The 18,113-nt window shown below is 38.0% G+C and overlaps 1 protein-coding gene across 2 annotated transcripts in view; it reads left to right on the top strand.

Annotated features, from left to right (window-relative positions):
- XKR6 (XK related 6) overlaps positions 1-18,113 on the top strand; it is a 320,290-nt gene that overhangs the window by 78,036 nt on the left and 224,141 nt on the right. The window contains exons 2-3 of one of the 2 annotated variants that reach the window (XR_006964325.1): positions 12,045-12,157; positions 14,202-15,825. The exons of the other annotated variant lie outside the window; for it this stretch is intronic. The gene's annotated coding sequence lies outside the window, so the exon portion shown is untranslated. Of the gene's footprint in view, positions 1-12,044; positions 12,158-14,201; positions 15,826-18,113 lie in introns of those variants that run through there. 2 annotated transcript variants of the gene reach the window in all.

Here is an 18,113-nt window from a genome sequence, read left to right on the forward strand (position 1 = left end):
TCTCAATGTTTGAGCTGTCTTATATCAGAAATAAAGGCAAAAAAGAGGGACTGTCCATATATTATTGTGAAGCTTTTTTCTTTCTTTTTAGTTTTTTTCTTATAAAGCGTATTTCGTTTAATCTATCAGGATATCAGGAAAATAAATTAACATACATGGTTTATAAAAATGACAGTCTTTTCTTACACATTACCACATTTCAGAAATTAGAAGATAAATTCCAAAGTAAACAAATTTGTCTCCTGGAATGGCAGTGTTTAACTGATAGTTTTGTGAGATTCTTTTTTTCCTCTTTATTTTAGACTTTTTTTTTTTAACTCTCCGAAGACCCATTCTGGTATTAAAACTTGTTTCCTGTCCAACTCCAATTCCTCCATTTCCTTGCCTAATGGGATTTTTTTTTTTAACCGTGGCCAATTCTGAGTATTAGTCAATAGGGGAAATAGTCTTAGGTCTTTCCTATTCTTTATGTTACATATTTCAGATATCATTTATGGGTTTCTTGTCTTCTTGCTCTCAGTCAGCCATATTGATCTTTCTTGGGTGGTAATAGAATCCAGATCTAATTCATTATGCTTCTTCACCAAAATGTATCTACTGTGTTTCCTGCTTAGTAATCTTCTATTCAACTAGGGAATTGTGTTAATAGCTGTTAATGGGTTACCACTTCCCCCCACCCTCTTAGTTAAACAAACCAACTTGGAAATGCCTGAAGAAGTATTTTGGCCTTGCTCTGCCCCTTAAATTGTACCATGAGTGCCAGTGGCTTCTGTGAATGCCTGCTGTACTTAAAGGTGGGGGTTCACTTTGGCCTTCCCCTGCTTTTGCTGCTTGGAGCAATTAGTTGTCTCACGTTAGGTCTTCAGCTCAATATTCAGGGCCAGGGTCCCAGGGAGTGCATTGGGTCCCACAACTGCTCTAATATTTTTCTCCTGCTACCCTGAAAGTGTTTTGTGTTTTTTGTTTTTTGTTTTTTTGTTTTTAAAAACAAGGGCCTGCATTTCCCTTGTAAGCTAGGCCCTGGAAATTATGTAGCCATACCTTGCATAAACTTTGATTATTTGTGGGCTTTCTCTCCTTTTGTTTCCAGTTTTCCCTGTGAGCTTCCTGTACTGCCTGATAACTCACCAGCTTCTGCTCACCCTACTTTGCCCCCACCCCATCCCCCTCATATTTTTAACTCTTTTTTTCTTAACTTCTCTCTTTTTAAAAGTGTATTCTTTTTAATTTTTATTTTATTTATTTATTTATTTTTAATTATTATTTATTTATTTTTAAATTTACATCCAAATTAGCATATACTGCAACAATGATTTCAGGAGTAGATTCCTTTAGTGCCCCTTACCCATTCAGCCCATCCCCCCTCCCACAACCCCTCCAGTAACCCTTTATTTGTTCTCCATATTTAAGAGTCTCTTATGTTTTGCCCCCTCCCTTTTTTATATTATTTTTGCTTCCCTGCCCTTATTTCATCCGTTTTATATCTTAAAGTCCTCATATGAGTGAAGTCATATGATATTTGTCTTTCTCTAATTTCGCTTAGCATAATACCCTCCAGTTCCATCCACATAGTTGCAAATGGCAAGATTTCATTCTTTTTGATTGCTGAGTAATACTCCATTGTGTGTGTGTATGTGTATATATATATATATATATATATATATATATATACCACCTCTTTTTTATCCATTCATCCATCAATGGACGTTTGGGCTCTTTCCATACTTTGGCTATCTATCGTTGATAGTTCTGCTATAAACATGGGGGTGCCTGTGCCTCTTTGAAAAAGCATACCTGTATCCCTTGGATAAATACCTGGTGGTGCAATTGCTGGGTAGTAGGGTAGTTCTATTTTTAGTTTCTTGAGGAACCTCTATACTGTTTTCCAGAGTGGCTGCACCAGTTTGCATTCCCACTGCATTCCCATTGCAGTGCAAAAGAGATTCTCTTTCTCTGCATCCTTGCCAACATCTGTTGTCATCTGAGTTGTTCATGTTAGCCATTTTGACAGGTGTGAGGTGTTATCTTATTGTCGTTTTGATTTGTATTTCCCTGATGATGAGTGATGTTGAGCATCTTTTCATGTGTCTGTTAGCCATCTGGATGTCATCTTTGGAAAAGTGTTCATTCATGTCTTTTGCCCATTTCTTCAGTGGATTATTTGTTTTTTGGGTGGTGAGTTTGAGAAGTTCTTTATAGATTTTGGATACTAACCCTTTATCTGATATGTCATTTGCAAATATCTTCTCCCATTCTGTCGGTTGCCTTTTAGTTTTGCTGATTGTTTTCCTTTGCTGTGCAGCAGCTTTTTATTTTGATGAGGTTCCAATAGTTCATTTTTGCTTTTGTTTCCCTTGCCTCCAGAGAGGTGTTGAGTAAGAAGTTGCTGCGGCCAAGATCAAAGAGATTTTTGCCTGCTTTCACCTTGAGGATTTTGATGGCTTCCTGTCTTACATTGAGGTCTTTCATCCACTGAGTTTATTTTTGTGTATGGTGTAAGAAAGTGGTCCAGGTTCATTCTTCTGCATGTCGCTGCTCAGTTTTCCCAGCACCACTTGCTGAAGAGACTGTCTTTATTCCACTGAATATTCTTTCCTGCTTTGTCAAAGATTAGTTGGCCATACGTTTGTGGGTCCATTTCTGGATTCTCTATTCTGTTCCGTTGATCTGAGTGTCTGTTTTTGTGCCATTACCATACTGTCTTAATGATTACAGCTTTGTGATACAGCTTGCAGTCCGGGATTGTGATGCCTCCAGCTTCAGTTTTATTTTTCAAGATTGCTTTGGCTATTCGGGGTCTTTTCTGGTTCCATACAAATTTTAGGATTGTTTGTTCTAGCTCTGTGATGAATGCTGGTGTTATTTTGATAGGGATTGCTTTCCTAACTTCTCTTCATCTTTACTAACCCTGAAGTACTCTTGTATTCACAGGGTTTGGCTTTTATAATTACTTGATCAACCAGTTACAGTACTGTCTGGAACTTTGACAAAAACCTTTATAAATATTCTGTTGAGGAGCCCCTGTAATAATTGTTTCTCCAGCTTCTGCTTGTGGTTTCTGTACTTCAAAAAAGATAGGCAATATGTGCTTGTTTCTAGTTGGTTGTGTTGTGTGTTTAATTGAGGTGTAACTGCATTCACGTTGAGTTGTCTCAGAGATGGGTGAGTTATGGATGACCTCGGGTCCATCACAGGTTATGGGTAGAAACTTAGCTGTAACAGTATCCTGGTTTGCTATTTTGCAGATAGAGTAAGTGGGTAAAGTATACGATCTACCCTCTAGATAATAGAATAGCATTAAAGCTTTTTTTCTTCCTTGAATGATTATACCATAAAATACAGTTTCAGATATAAATGCCAGGAAACTAGAATCAATTCTGGTAGGGGAGATAGAAAATAAATGAGTTAAACTATGGGATAATGTTAGCAGTACATTATTCTGGGCAGAAAATGGCAGCACACAGAAGGGGCTCTGGGTTGACTGGGAAGGGATGAGTAGGAAGGGCTGTTTGATTTTAGACACATTGATTGGATAGGGTGGCCTCCCTGAGGAGTTAGCATTTGAGCAGATACCTTACTGAGATGAAGTGGGATGACTGTGACAATTACCGAGGAAGAGCCACCCCAGAAGAGACAATACAAATTCAGGTTTCTTCAGGAGATTCAGTCCCTTTGAAAATGTAAAATACAGAGGATGTATATTTTTTGATGGTAAAGTATCTTAAACTCTGGCACACTTGAATTTTTAATCGACGTGTGTATCAGCCAATGAGTATTTCTGTTCTTAGGTCCAGTTTGAGGTTGGTGATGGCATTGAAGAAACTTCAGGCTTTACAATGTAGCAGATGGTCCTAAAGGTGGGGCATATCTTCATGCAGTTTTATCTACTTTAGTTGACTGTCCAATATGAAGTAGAAAAGCAGATTTGAGTATTTATTTTAAAATAGAATTCCCTAATTAAATAAATCTTTATTTGGGGGTGCCTGGGTGGGTCAGTCAGATGAGTTTCTGACTTCTGCTCAGGTCATGATCATGCCGTTCCCGAGTTCGAGCCCCGCTTTGGGCTCTGTGTTGACAGCTCAGAGCCTGAACCTGCTTGGGATTCTGTGTCTCCCTCTCACTCTGCCCTTCCCCTGCTGGTGCTCTGTCTCTGTCTGTCTCAAAACTAAATAAAACGTTAAAAAGAAAACAAATCTTTTTTGTAAAATATACTGAATAGGATTTTTCCAATTTAACTTTATAAGAGCATAAGTTCTGCAGTCATAAGTTCAGCAACTGAAAGCAAATTGTCATGAAAAATATTGTATTTTTATTTATATGTGGGGCATGTACTTTTAGTCATTTAAATTTTAGAGCGTTAGTGAATTTGTTTATTCTGTTACTAAACAGTAAATATAATTGGGTGTTTATTTTTCCTTCCTTAGTTTTTCCCTAGGAAAACATTGCCAACACTACAACTTTTCGGCATTACCCCAAGAGGCTGTTTGCTTATTTGAGAGAACTGTAGTAGATTGCTTGCTGCCTTATGGAATGTTTCCAGAAATTTTTCCAAAACCTGTTATTTTAACTTTGAGTTTTTACTGGTAGATTTTGTTACGGCATTTTTGTGATTTAAAAGTAGTTTGTGTTTTTCTGACTTTGGTAAGAACAACAAGAAATCTATTATTTAATAACTAGCTGGTATCTGTCAAGGCTACAGGTTAAGATACAGCTGTCTTAAGGTTAGTTTTTCTTTGGGAGCCCCAAGTAGCATTCCACTGTATTTTCATTTAGGTCTTTTAATTCCTGTACTGTTAATATTTTTAGCATTGAGTGAGCTATAAATCTAATATTGTGTAATATAGTCTGCTTAAACCAGCCTGATTAGAAGAAAACATTTATTCAGAAATATGGAGGGGCACCTGGGTGGCTCAGTCCGACTTCGGTTTAGGTCATGATCTTGCAGTTCATGGTTCAAGCCCCATGTCGGGCTTGTGCTGACAGTTTAAAGCCTGGAACCTGCTTTGGATTCTGGGTCTCCCTCTCTCTCTGCCCCTTCCCCACTCACACTCTGTCTCTATCTCTCAAAAATGAATAAACATTAAAAAATTAAAAAAAAATACGTAAAGAATGGTGATAGATTATTAGGGATCTTGAAATACTTGCTAACAGATTGGGACTCCAGCCAGTCAGTTGTGTTTGAAAAAGTTATGTAACATGTAAAATTTGTATACTCCAAATTTTTATCAAGTTTCAGTTGTCTTAAAAATAATTGTTTATCATCCTTGTACACTATTAGTGGGAATGTGCTATGGAAAACAGTTTAGAGGTCCCTCAAAAACTGAAAAGTAGATGAGCCATTAGTTCTCCTTCTGAATATATACTCAGAAGAATTGAAAGCAAGGGTCTTGAGAGTATTTGTACACTCGATGTTCATAGCAGTGTTATTCACAATAGTCAAAAGGTGGAAGCAACCCAAGCGTTCATTGATTGATAAGTAGATAAAACATGGTCTGTACATACAAATGAGTATTATTCAGCTAATTTAAAAGGAAAGGTGCAGGGGTGCCTGGATGGCTTCGTCGGTTAAGTGTTCAACTCTTGATTTTAGCTCAGGTCATGATCTCGCCTTTCATGGGATGGAACCCTGCATTGGGCTCTGTGCTGACATCACGGAGCCTGCTTGGGATTCTGTCTGCTCTCCACCCCCCACCCCCACTGCCAGCTTACTTTCTCCCTCTCAAAATGAATAAATAAACTTAAAAAAAGAAAGCATGCATTAACAAAACAAACGGATAACTGGAGGACATTATGTCAAGTGAAAGAAACTAGATACAAAAGGATGCTTACTGTAGGATTCTTGTGTGAGGAGGGTCCTAGAGTAGTCTCATTCATAGAGACTGAAGGTAGAAGGTGGCTGTTGGGGAAGATGGGGAGAAGCAATGGGCAGTTACTGTTGAATGGCTGCAGAGTTTCAGTTTTGCAAGATGAGACGAATTCTGGAAATGGGTGGTGGTAGTGGCGACACCACAACGTGAATATATTTATTACCACCAAACTGCACGATTTAAAAATGGTCAGACAAACAAACAGAAAAACAACTTAGTTGTAAATTTTACCTCCAGGGCCAAAAAAGGAAACTAACAGTCCTCATTAGTTGGGGAGTGAGGAGTGGGCAGAGACACTGGTGAAACAGAAAGGGCAGGATGTTGATTAGCTTAGTTGTGAAACAGAGTTGAGGGTACTTGAGGGTTCATTGCACTTGTCTGTTTACTTTTGTATACGTTTGAAATTTTCCATAATACAAAATATTTTTAAATGATGATTTGTCATTCAATTTAGAAGACTGAAGTTATTCCCCCAGGGGGTCATAGTGGCTGCAGTGGCCCTCCATGACTAAGGAGCGTTTCCAGTGTAGAGGGGCTGTGGCTGGTGAGGAAGGGAACAAATTGTGAAGGATGCTGTTAGCTATTAACAGAAAGGACGCTGGAAGGGGTGGCACTTCGTGTAGGCAGTTAAAGTCTGTGAGTCCTTCCCAGTTGCCTTCCTTTTATTAGATTAGTACAGCTACTTCTGAGACCAGGAAGGTGCCAACAGTTTTTACTGTCCCTCAGTGTTCTTCATTCCTACGGCCTTTTTCTTCTCAGGAGCCCAGGCTGTTACAGAACCTGGTCTGGATCCCCAGGCGGAAGACCCAAGCGGCACTCAGGGATCTTGCAAGGCAGGGGTTTATTTCAAACCCTCGGGCTCAGAGGGGATCCCATTCCAGAGGTTTGATCCCCGAGTAAGCAGAGGGAACGATTTATAGTCTGTTACTTCCGCATTCCTCATTAATAGTAATTTGGTGGGCGTGCCAAGCGGGGTGGGAAGAAGAACCTGGAAGGGGAGTCTTAGGTCGGGGACTCGAATGCCCCTGTCAGTCCTGTCGGCCGTCTTACAACAGATTTTTCCTATCAAGACGGGGCTGTACTTGTTGTCTGTGTTGTCGGGAACTACCACAAAATGACATGGTCATTTCACACTGTAAAGATCCCATTTAGACCATCGTGGGCTGTACTTCATAGAGCCTGAATTTGTGACAGATGTTTCTACTTTAGGGCGGCATGCGTCTCTTTTGCCTCACTGGCACTGTTTTCTGCTCCAGTACTAAATACAGACTCTTTTTCCTGTCCCGGTCAGATTGTGCCACCCGGTTGTTGGATGTTTAGTTATTAGTCTGATCATATCTTTTGGACAACGCTATCTGTCTGTTAGCGCGGCTGAAGCTTCGAAGGCCTGTAAACATCCTATCTACTGCTGTGAAAACTAGACTTCGGACCCATATCCATGTTAAACTTCAAAATGTGCAAAATCTGGTCTTTTTAACCCATTTAAAACCAAGTGTGAAGCAGATGAGAATTTTTTAAACCAATAACATTTAATCTTTCTAGAGTTATCACTCTTGGTTATAAAGACACATAATATGGGGGACTTAGTATGAGAACCATGAAAGTACATTTTTATTTGTTTTGTGTAGAAAATATCTAATTAAGTGTAATTATATGATGGCCTGATTCTGGGCACAACTCAGATCATTCTGCAGACACAAAAAGATCTGCTTTGAAAGAGCTGAAATATCTGCAACTCATGGTAGAGGAAGTGTATTCCTATTTAAAATAAACAAATCCTACATTTCTTTCTAAGTCTGTACCAATAGATCCGTGGGATGTGGGCAGAGCCGTTAAATGTTGAACCCAGCAAATTTGACATCTTGCCCTACCTACCAGAATAAGGTGAAAATACCCGGTGCTTGTCTTCATTTAGAACAGAAGTATGGTAATTTCCTGCTAAAATCTATAAGTGTGGTGGCCCTTGACTTTTAGCGTTTGTTAAAATTATCAAAAATGGAAGAAATAGCATATTCTACAGTTACTAAATGATAGATTGCCCCTAAGTAAAGCGTACCTACAATAACTTGCAGAACGTGATGGCTAGTTTAATGTGAGAGGTCGTTGGCTTGTACTGTCTGTAACAGAAGAACAGAGGAGTCCTGCTTTTCAGTTGAATGTACATTTTAAATGCTGGGAGCCGGTTGTCTAGTTTTTATAGGTATACTATGGAGGAACGAGGCCACTGCCATACTTACACCTGGTGGTGAGCACAGAGAACGGCCGGGCCACCTCAGCATTGTGTTTGTGGACTAATAAAGTTATAATTGGGCATTTGTTTAAAGAAATTTCTGGAGTTCATAAATATTTCATCCCCACAAGAGAAAATCAGGCAAGTCCATAAGTTGAATTAAAGCAATTTCAAATAGACATCTAATAGAGAATCTTATTAAATATGATTGCATTTTGTACTGTCGTGATTAATTTTTCATCAGTCTGTTTTCTTCCAAGACTGATTTGTCTCTGTACAAACTTTGAATACCTAGTACGTATAGAATGTTAAGCTAAATACTGAGAGACGTAGAAGACAGGAAAATCGGTGACAGATTATGTTTTCAAGCTCAGGGTGGAAGCCATTTCAGAAGCTGAACGTAGGCATTCCTTGTCTTATTGTGCTTTTACTTTATTGTACTTCACAGGTACTGCATTTTTCTTTTTTTTTTTTTAACTCATTGAAGGTTTGTGGCAGCCCAACGTCAAGCAAGTCTTTCAGTGCCATTTTTCCAGCAGCATTTGCTCACTTCGTGTCTCTGTTACATTCTGGTAATTCTCACAATATTTCAAGCTTTTATTATATTTGTTATGGTGATCTGTGATCAGTGATTAGGACTCTCTGAAAGCTCAAATGATGGTTAGAATTTTTTTTAGCAATTAATGTGCTTTTAAATTAAGGTATGATTACGTACAGGGCCTTTTTAGACATAATGCTATTGCACACTTAATAGACTACAGTGTAGCGTAAACATAACTTTTATATGCATGGAAACCAAAAATCATTTGACTTTGCTTCATTGCGCTAGTCTGGAACCAAACCTGCAGTGTCTCTGGGGTATGCTTGTAGTCAGTTCCTGAGAACTGAGAAGACCCTGTGTGTTAGAAGTGTATGGCTGGCTGTTAAGAGAATAGGTATGAGTAGTAATCGTGCTGCAAAGAGCTAGATGGTTAAGGGTGATCAATGCAGTCCCCACTGCACTTAGATTAAAGCCCCAAATCTTCATCGTGCCATTTGAGACTGGTTAGTCTGCCTCATACCTGTTTGTTCTTCTTCCGTGTGCTCGGTCCTCATTGCCCTTCTTTCTGATCCTCCCAAGTCACCATATTCTTTCCTGTCCAAGGACTTTCACATAGTTAGTTCCCTCTATGTGGAATGCTACCTCTCTTATTCTTTGCCTAGCCATTTCCTGTTCAGCTTTTAGATCTCAGCTTAAATGCTGTTTCCAACAAGAGACCTCACCAGCACTGCTGTATGGTAAGACCACAGAGCTCTGTATGCCAGAACACCTAGCCCAGGAAGAGAAGAGCACCTGCTGAGGTTGCTCAGAGTGGCAGCCCAATCTAAACCCCCTGTTGATGCTCTGTCATATGTCATAGCCTTGGGTGTTACTCCTTCACAGCAGTTAACATCTTGAACCCACAGATATCTATTCTCTGTGTAATGGAACTAACTTACTGGAATTCGTTGATCTTATTAGTGGTTTTTATTTTTTTTATTTTTTTATTTTTTTATTTTTGAGAGAGACTAAGCATGAGCAGGGGAGGGGCAGAGAGAGAGGGAGACACAGAATCTGAAGCAGGCTCCAGGCTCTGAGCTGTCAGCACAGAGCCTGATGCAGGGCTCGAATTCACAAACTGTGAGATCATGACCGGAGCCGAAGTCAGATGCTTAACCGACTGAGCCACCCAGGTGTCCCCATTGATTGTATTAAATGGGAGACCTCAGAGTGACATTCCTGATGTGACAAGTGGAGTTTTATGATTAGTATAACTTAAGATGGAGTATAATATTACTTGCCTCAATAAGCTGTAAATCATGTCTTCTGAGTCATAAAATCTCATGACTTCATCATGAAAGGCCTTGATCAAAGTGGCAGTAGTGAAAGTTGTAGAATTCAAGAAATAATGGTTACATCCTCTGGGCTGGGTGGATTGGTTCAGGGAAATGATAGGACTGTAACTTGTAGAACAAAACGGACTATGATTGATGCAAAAAGGAATGAAAGCTACTTAAAGGAAAGATCCAAGTTTTGGAGAGGCCAGTGAAGCCTCTGGTTGCTTTTTGTTTTTGCCAAAGAATGGTAGCAAACTTGAGTTGAGAGGAGCTGTGAGCTAAATGATAGGTTTTCTTGATGGATGCGGGACAAATTTGGGACTTACAAATAAGTGAGTGTTCGAGGCATAGAGTAGGAAAAGTGTGTCTATCAATTAGTTATGTTTTCTCTGGAATTTACTGAAAATGAAAGGGGTAGGGAATCTGTGATGCATGTGGGAAAGGAAGAAGTAGGAACTGCTTCCAAATAAGGCCAGCATTCAGTTTTCCTTGGTTAAAATTTGAGTGCATCAAAATACAAAACGGTTAGAATCATTTTATGAACTTTCAAAAGCTTTGTTGATTAAAAAAAATACATTTTCACTTAGTGCAAACCATATTCTAAAACCTAGGTATAACTCAAAACAGTTCTTTTCTTTAAATATTTACGTGGAAATGGCAAGTTATTACTTTAAAGAATGGTTCAGAAACCTATAAACTTCAGAGTCAAGCCATTTAATTTTGTAACTTTTGTCTAGATACTAAATGTACTTGGACTTCACATGAAAAACTGCAGAAGCTAAGCTAATTCAGAAATCGTTTTACTACTCTTTATTTAAGGTGAACATTGAGCTTAAATTGATTGATTTTGATGTGTTTTGGTAATGTACCGTGTTCCGCAGAATTAAAGACTTTCATTGGTATACATAGATCCAGCAGAAAAATGCAAAGCATTAAGCAGTAATGTTAGTATAGACTCTAGTGATGATGTATTAATTCTATTTAACAAAAGTATATGCATGGTGTAAAAAAAATCTCATAAGCAATTTGTCTTCATTATGTTATAGTTAAGGCCAGTTCTTAAAGCGTAACTTTGGCAACAGAATTTCTGCATTTTAAAATATGGCTTCTGTTGAATGAAGTATTCCCCTATTAAGTGACTGTTGAAGGTGCTTGGCAGATTTCACCTTACCAAATAATACGAGACATTTATATTGAGGATTGAAACTACCATGCTCTACAAATGAAGGAGAATTAATTTTCAGGATTAATGAGGATTTTGAAAATATAAGCTTCGCATTGCAGAGACCAAATACTGACTGGACGTCACTTACAGCATAAGATTTAGGCTTCTCAGTGGATTTTGTTTTAAACCCTGTAGTGTCATTCTTTTGTCATATATACTGCCCTCCTCCCTCTCGTGGAAACATAGCAATCCTTATTTTCTGTCTCCTTCGCAATATAGAGCCCAGACTTGAGACAAAAACTTAGGAGATAGAAAGCCAGGATGCCACTTGCTGAGGTCTGGAACCCGGCTTTCCTATTCAGCATTTGGTTTCCAGCACTTAGAAACATTCAATATTTGTGGAGTGAGTGAATGCCTTATTTTGATTGTAGAAACAAGTTAATTTTCATGTACCACCATTGTTGCTGTTGGAATTCAGAGTTTCTAAATACAGAAAAATAATATTTCTAGGGCCAGCCCATTGTTCTGTTTCAGCATTATGCTTTCTTTGCTCGCCTTGGTTTATTTGCATAAAAAGAGCTGAGTTGCTATCTAATGTCATTAGATTCATTAATGGTACTGTTGTATTTAACTTTGTGAAAAAAGGAGTGGGGGGATGTTTCAGAATCTCAGGAGATGAGTGTAATACTACTGTAGCTTTGTGGAACCACCTTTGGTATTAAATTGTCATTGTTACTATCAGAGCCAGCAGCTGACGGGCAAGAGTACTCTTTCCTTCTAAATAGGATTGTGATGCTCTGCATAGAAATGTGTATGTTTTCATTTTTCTGTGATAAAAATGGCTTCTGATATTTTCTATTTTAGTGTCATGTTAGAGATTTCATTCCATGCTCATTTGTTCATTCACATGTATTTTTATTTTTAGCTCTAAGCGAAAGACATGAGGCCTAAGACTGAAATGAGGTTGTTTTGAGGCCATCTGATTTCTGACTAGAAGGTGTGCGATCGCCTCGTCCTGAAACCACTGCAAACAGAATGGTAATGGCAAAACTTAAGAGAAAGAGAGGCCTTCATGTTTTTCCATGTCTGTTCTCTTATCCCAATTCCTTCCTCTTTAAGATTAAAACAAATTTTTTAAGTTACGAACAAAAAGTATTAAACAATATGCTAATATACCCTAACTGGGTCTCAGGTGAAGAGTTGTGTAAATCTACATGGTAAGCCTTGTATAGTTGTTTGAACTTTTTAGTGAGCTACTTAAATTAGTGACAAAATCTGTATTCTGTGAAAACGCCTGAGCCATTAGGAATTTGCAGATTGAAATAATTTTCTTCCTTTGAAAAATGATAGGGTTTGCTCTTAGAAGGGACTCCAGACTTGTGAGGTGTTTCAGACTAGGAAGTTAGGGTTCTTGTCACAACTTTCTTTTGCTGTCATAAAGAATTTTAATGTCTTATGTATATGTTTCTGTTTTTCTATTTAAGATGTAAAGTCCTATTAAGAATGTTAGTAGTATCAGTTAGCTCTACTTTAATTATTACCGGTATCTTAGTTCAAAATGTATTTTATAGTTGAGAACAGCACTGTTTGTTTTTATTACAGTAAAACTTTTTTGAGAGAGTGCTACTATTTATTAAGTTTATTCCAGTGGTCCAGGTCCTGTTAAAATAATGTTGATGTGGCAATTACTAGGCTGAATCCCGCTGGGAATAGAATTCCAATAGGGTCTTTGCTCAAGTTCAGATTTTATGCAAAGCCATCTTTTCAGAATAAATGGTCACTTGTTATTTCTTGTACTACATGTAATAGTGTTAATAGCAAAAATAGTATCACAAGTTTACTTATATTTAGCCTGAATTATATGTTTGTTTAATTGATGGCATGCCAAGAAAATGAAATTGTCATCCCCTTCCAGAGGGTAATGGGGTGGGGGGGGGGCAAATTCTATGGAACTGTGACAGCATTAATATATTTTTTAAAGTCATGCTTCTTTCCATGTTTTCTTCTAGGGTCTCGGTTGTTGGTATAGTGCTACATTACCTCATTTCTCTACAAACAGTATTTTCTTATAAAGAGTATTACAAATAATATCTTATAAACAGTATTTTCGCAGATGTTGAGAGTGACTTAAAGTTTTAAAATGTATTTTTATTTGTATATGTGGCTTTCTGTGACGATAGACTTAATCACATGCCATGCAAATCCAGGCACCAGTTAGGCTCACAGCAGTGTAGTTATCTTCTGTCTGTGATCTTGGTTTAGCCTTCAGTCAGTCAGTCTAGCTTTGTTCCGAAGAGAAGCAGTTTTCCTTTGTTTTCTAGGTCTCCCTATGTGTTGTTTTAATTCTTCTGGAAATGTGAACTCTGACCTCTTGCTTTTCTATGGAAAAATTAAACAGGCCAATCTAAAAACATAGTTTTTAAGCCTGTAGTAGCAGAATTGTTCATATAGTTCACTTTTGTGTGTTAATGCTTTAATAAGAAACGAATAGATTGTTTTTATTTTTTTGAAATTCTTGTTTCTTATGTTTACCCAAACACTTTTTTTCTTCCCTCAAATAAAGCCTATCTAGTTGACCCTGTTTGAAGTTAGAAGAACTTTGAAGGTCATCTTTTATATTTCTATTTCATGTGCTAAAAATGAATGTGATAGAAGTACAAAGACTTTAACCACTATTAATTGGCTAAAAATGTGGTTTCTAAAGGCATGTGTTATATAAGAATGAAATCAGTAATCTCATTTATACATCTGAATATCTGTCACCATAATAATAGCTTATTAACAGAAAATATAGAACTGATGCCACTTTAATTTAAAGCCTGAAATTGTAAATGTGAAGATATTTGGACCCAATAAATATTAAATAGGTGATATATATGAGTATAGTTTAATATTTTTTAATAAGTAAACTGCCTTGTTTCTAAGCAAAACTTTAATGTTAGACTTAAGAGCTTATAACTGTAAGATGAGAAAGAAACATTAACTTTAAAATGTCATTTTGAAAATTATAAAAGTAAATATTGACCTTAGAAAGTTTTTTCCTTTTGACATTGTTTAATTTTTTTTCCTTTTTGTTTTTTAGGTTTGCAATTTTTTTTGGTGATGGCATGTTCAGAATCTTGGATCCCTAAGTTGAATATGTTGGAAATATTTAGGAACTCTGGAAATTATTGTTTTGTGTATATAATGGCTTACTAGGTGAATCAGTAGATTTAATAAAAAGTATATAAAAGACTAGGTATTATAATTTTGTGTTTCTAAGTTGACGTGCATATCTCAAATTGTCATCTATCAGTATTAGTGTCATTCTCTGGAGATAGTCCTATTTTGAAGATTTGGGGGTTTTTATGGACCCCGTATTTTCCCAGGCAGTTTATGTATTCCCCCACTCCTCGGGCCAGTTTGTTCAGCTCCTTTACCTTTCTACTACTGTGCAGTGTAGCTTACTTAGATCAGTGGTAATTATTGAACAGGAAGAGATCAAGTGACAGTCCTAGAGATAGTAATTATAAAATTTCAGCCTGGAAATGACCTCAGAACGGTCTGTATTCGAATATACAGATTATATCCAAATACACTTGTGACAAAACGCTGCCGATTTTCTCCTTGGATATTATTATCTAGGAGCAGAAGTGCTAATAGGGAGGAAAAAGAACTGTTCAGTTTTACCTCTTCCCTCTCTCCCTATTGTTGGGCGAATGGGTTAGGGGGAAAGTAAGATGGCCAAGAGATAGACCATGTAAACGAAAAGGAGGAAAAACAAATTTTAATCTCCAAGAAAGAATATTTCCCTTTAAAAATTCGAAAGTTAGCTCCATTCTGTGTACCTGAACATACTGTTTTAAAACTGTGGGCTCACTTTCACATAGGCCCAGAATGTGAGCTAGGGTATGCTTATGCTTAACCATAGAAATGGCTGGAGAACTTGTTATTTGATAGGAGAGTCAGACAGTCCTTGGGTGACAGTCAGTGGTTGACTTGTTCCCTGACCTGTTCCTGCTGGGATTAACAGATTTGAGGAATTTTCTGGGGCAGTTATTTTGATGGTCAAATGATACAACAGCCTCTCTACCCCTTTGACCAAAACTGAGGAAAAAATTGATTTTTAAGACTGTATTTAGAACAGCCTGAAAAAGGATCATGGGAAAAGGCTGAGGTAGTCCAGTAGAATGTTAATGTATTTGACTATTACAAGGTTTATTATTGGTAGATTATCCAGTAATACGGAAGTTGGTGTATAACCCAAGTTTTCATAACGTTTCTATTAGAAGACTTCCAGAACTAAATAAAATACACCCTCCACCCCTTTGCTTTACTTTGCTTTGCTTTAAGAGGATTTGACTGATAGGTATATTTAATAGGTGGCACAATGAAGACATTAGATTTTTAAAAATCAGGTTACATTTTAATTTAAATGTGTGTTGCCTCTTTGCTGCTTTCCCATTACAACTGGCTTTTTAAAAACTCTCCTTCTGTGATACTTTTGTCAATAGAGGTGTTTCCTCTTAGCCAATTCTAGCCACAGTATTGACTGGGCCTCGGCATTTGATATACCCAGAAGGAATTAGACAGACAGGAAAAAAGTTGGTCTATACTGAAATGAATATTTTAAAAACCTTCTTAGATTCTGAACACTTTGAGTACAAATGAAAGAGACCCAAGAGGGGGGAAAATTTAAGAGCCCAAGAATAAAAAAATGGTGGGGGTGGGGGTGGGGGATAACCCCTTACATAGCTAACTAAGGTATAATAAGGGAAGGAAATTAATTTCCTGGAGATTATGAGATAGAATATGAAATCCCTTGGATAGTAGGCATTCTTAGACTCATTAGGGTAGTTCACACTAGCACACTGCAGTATTGTAAGGACAGTGGTATGTGATCTGGGGAAATATTAATGGATTTCCTAACACAGAGTTTGATATTTATTGTAGTGTGTTATAAATGGGTATGCAGCTCAAAAATGAATATAATTCAAAATAAGTATCGTAGATACTAGAGAAAATATTATAAAATCTGGATCTTTTGTCTCTATTTTGCAACGTTAGAGAGTAATGTAGAATACAGAGCATAGTAGAGAATTGATGGCATGACTGTAATCAGTATTTGATGGTTGCTTACTAGAAACTTCTAAATAAAACCTGACATTTGTCTAATGTTGTCCTTAGTTGTACTGTAACAATTTTAGTGAGAAAATGTGTACCTTCTTGGGTCACTCTACTCCATAGTCTGGCACATCACTGTGGAAATGTAGAAATCTAAGCTTGTTTACCCAGAGAGGAACGGATCTTTGTAAATTTGGATACAGTAAGTGCGTAGGGACACACACAGAGTGTGAGCCTAGAACAGTGGTTCTTGGTATTTCGGCACTTTTCGACCCCCTTTTGAAAACCTGAAGGTAACTATGGATCCTTTCCCCAACAAGACTGCAATTTCTGAGGGTAGAGGGACTGCCCTTGGCTGTCAGGTCAGGAAGCCCTGATCTACAAGATCATCTTCATTTTACTTCTGACCTTGCTCTTGACTTTATTGTCAACTGTCTGTCAGGGGTTCTCGAATGGAGCTTCAAATCTTGAAGGACGCTTACTGCCTTACTCATTGAACTGAAGCCCCATGTCCAGAGCTCTGTAACGTAATGGAGCAGACGTCGTTCACAAGACGCTGCCCCACAAGTACAGTGGTAAAAAGAGAGCCTGAGGCATCTGTGTGTGGCACAGCCTCCTGGGTAGTACCTCCTTCCTACTGGCACAGGGGGGTTTATTCCATAGTAAGTTGAATCTTGATGTTCTGTTTTTAAAATGAGCATATTTCTTCTAAAACCTCGAATTATTATAAAGGTTTCTAACTGTGATTTTTTCCTCGTGTCATAGGATGTCACATTAATGGTGTAAAATGTGCACTTCAAATTAACATAGTAACTGGGAACCTGGGATTGTTATTTTGTGACTCAAATCTATAACACGTTTTCAGGGGAATTGTTGAGATGACCGGATAATTCAGTCTTTATTCCTTTCAAGTTCCTGAATGTATGATTGTTTCTGAATCTTATTAAGCCATTTATAAGATGAGACAAAACTGTCTTCAGTTCGTATTTTGACACAGAATGCATACATTGAATTGATCTTATTAGAAATGTGTTTTTGACAAAAAATTCTATTTGAGTGGCTCTAATCTTCATTTTGGAATCTCAGATCCCCTGCTCGTTATGTCGTTCACTGGGACTTTGCTGCAAAATACAGCTTCGATGAGAAGGCCATCCTTGAAAAATCAAGAAATCTGAAGAAACTTACTTTGGGACTTGAGTAAAGAGACGGAAGAGCATCGTCAGATTGACAGCGCAGCACACTCTGGAAACATCTTCGACTGCACTGCTTTTGTACATGAAACAATTTGACTGTTTTATGAACTGGACCTATAGAGAGAGAAAACAACCTCATAAAATGTATCTTTAATATAAGAAAACAGGACTCTGGCCTTTGAAACATTTCTGTCAGGACAGTTTGTTCTGACTACTCACTGAGGGAGGGAGGAGCTTGGGTCATTGAACTCGACTGAAAGTTAGTTGCCATGTATTCTGGATTTGAAGGTGTTTTTTTAATTTCCTGTCAGAATATAGTGTTTTGGGCTTTTGCACCATCTGCCTTCCATGTGCCTTTCCTGTCCCCTGAGAGAGGAGCTGGAGTTCACCTGTGCCCTGATACTTGTTCTCTGTCCTTTCTTTTCTATACTGTTGACTTAAATGTGGGGAAATGTGGAGCAGGTGGAGGATTCCAGGATCCTGTTAAATCTATCCCGCTATCCCTCCCAGGTAGTTGTACTGCATTTCCTTTTCAGCTCCTCTCAGTGTTGCCCAATTTTAGCCCCTCGGTTAGGTCGAGGCGGCATTAAAATCACACCTTTTGAGGCTCCCTTCCCATCGTCCTTTTTGTTCTGCCTGCAGTGGGCGGTTTTCAGTTGTCCTACTGGGCCACATGTGCTCTCTCATTTCCCTCCCCC

The sequence above is a fragment of the Lynx rufus genome, unplaced genomic scaffold (assembly GCF_022079265.1).
Source record: "Lynx rufus isolate CCGP_SWC_20201006 ecotype Redwood Valley unplaced genomic scaffold, mLynRuf1.p SCAF_3, whole genome shotgun sequence".
Taxonomy (NCBI): Eukaryota; Metazoa; Chordata; class Mammalia; order Carnivora; family Felidae; genus Lynx; species Lynx rufus.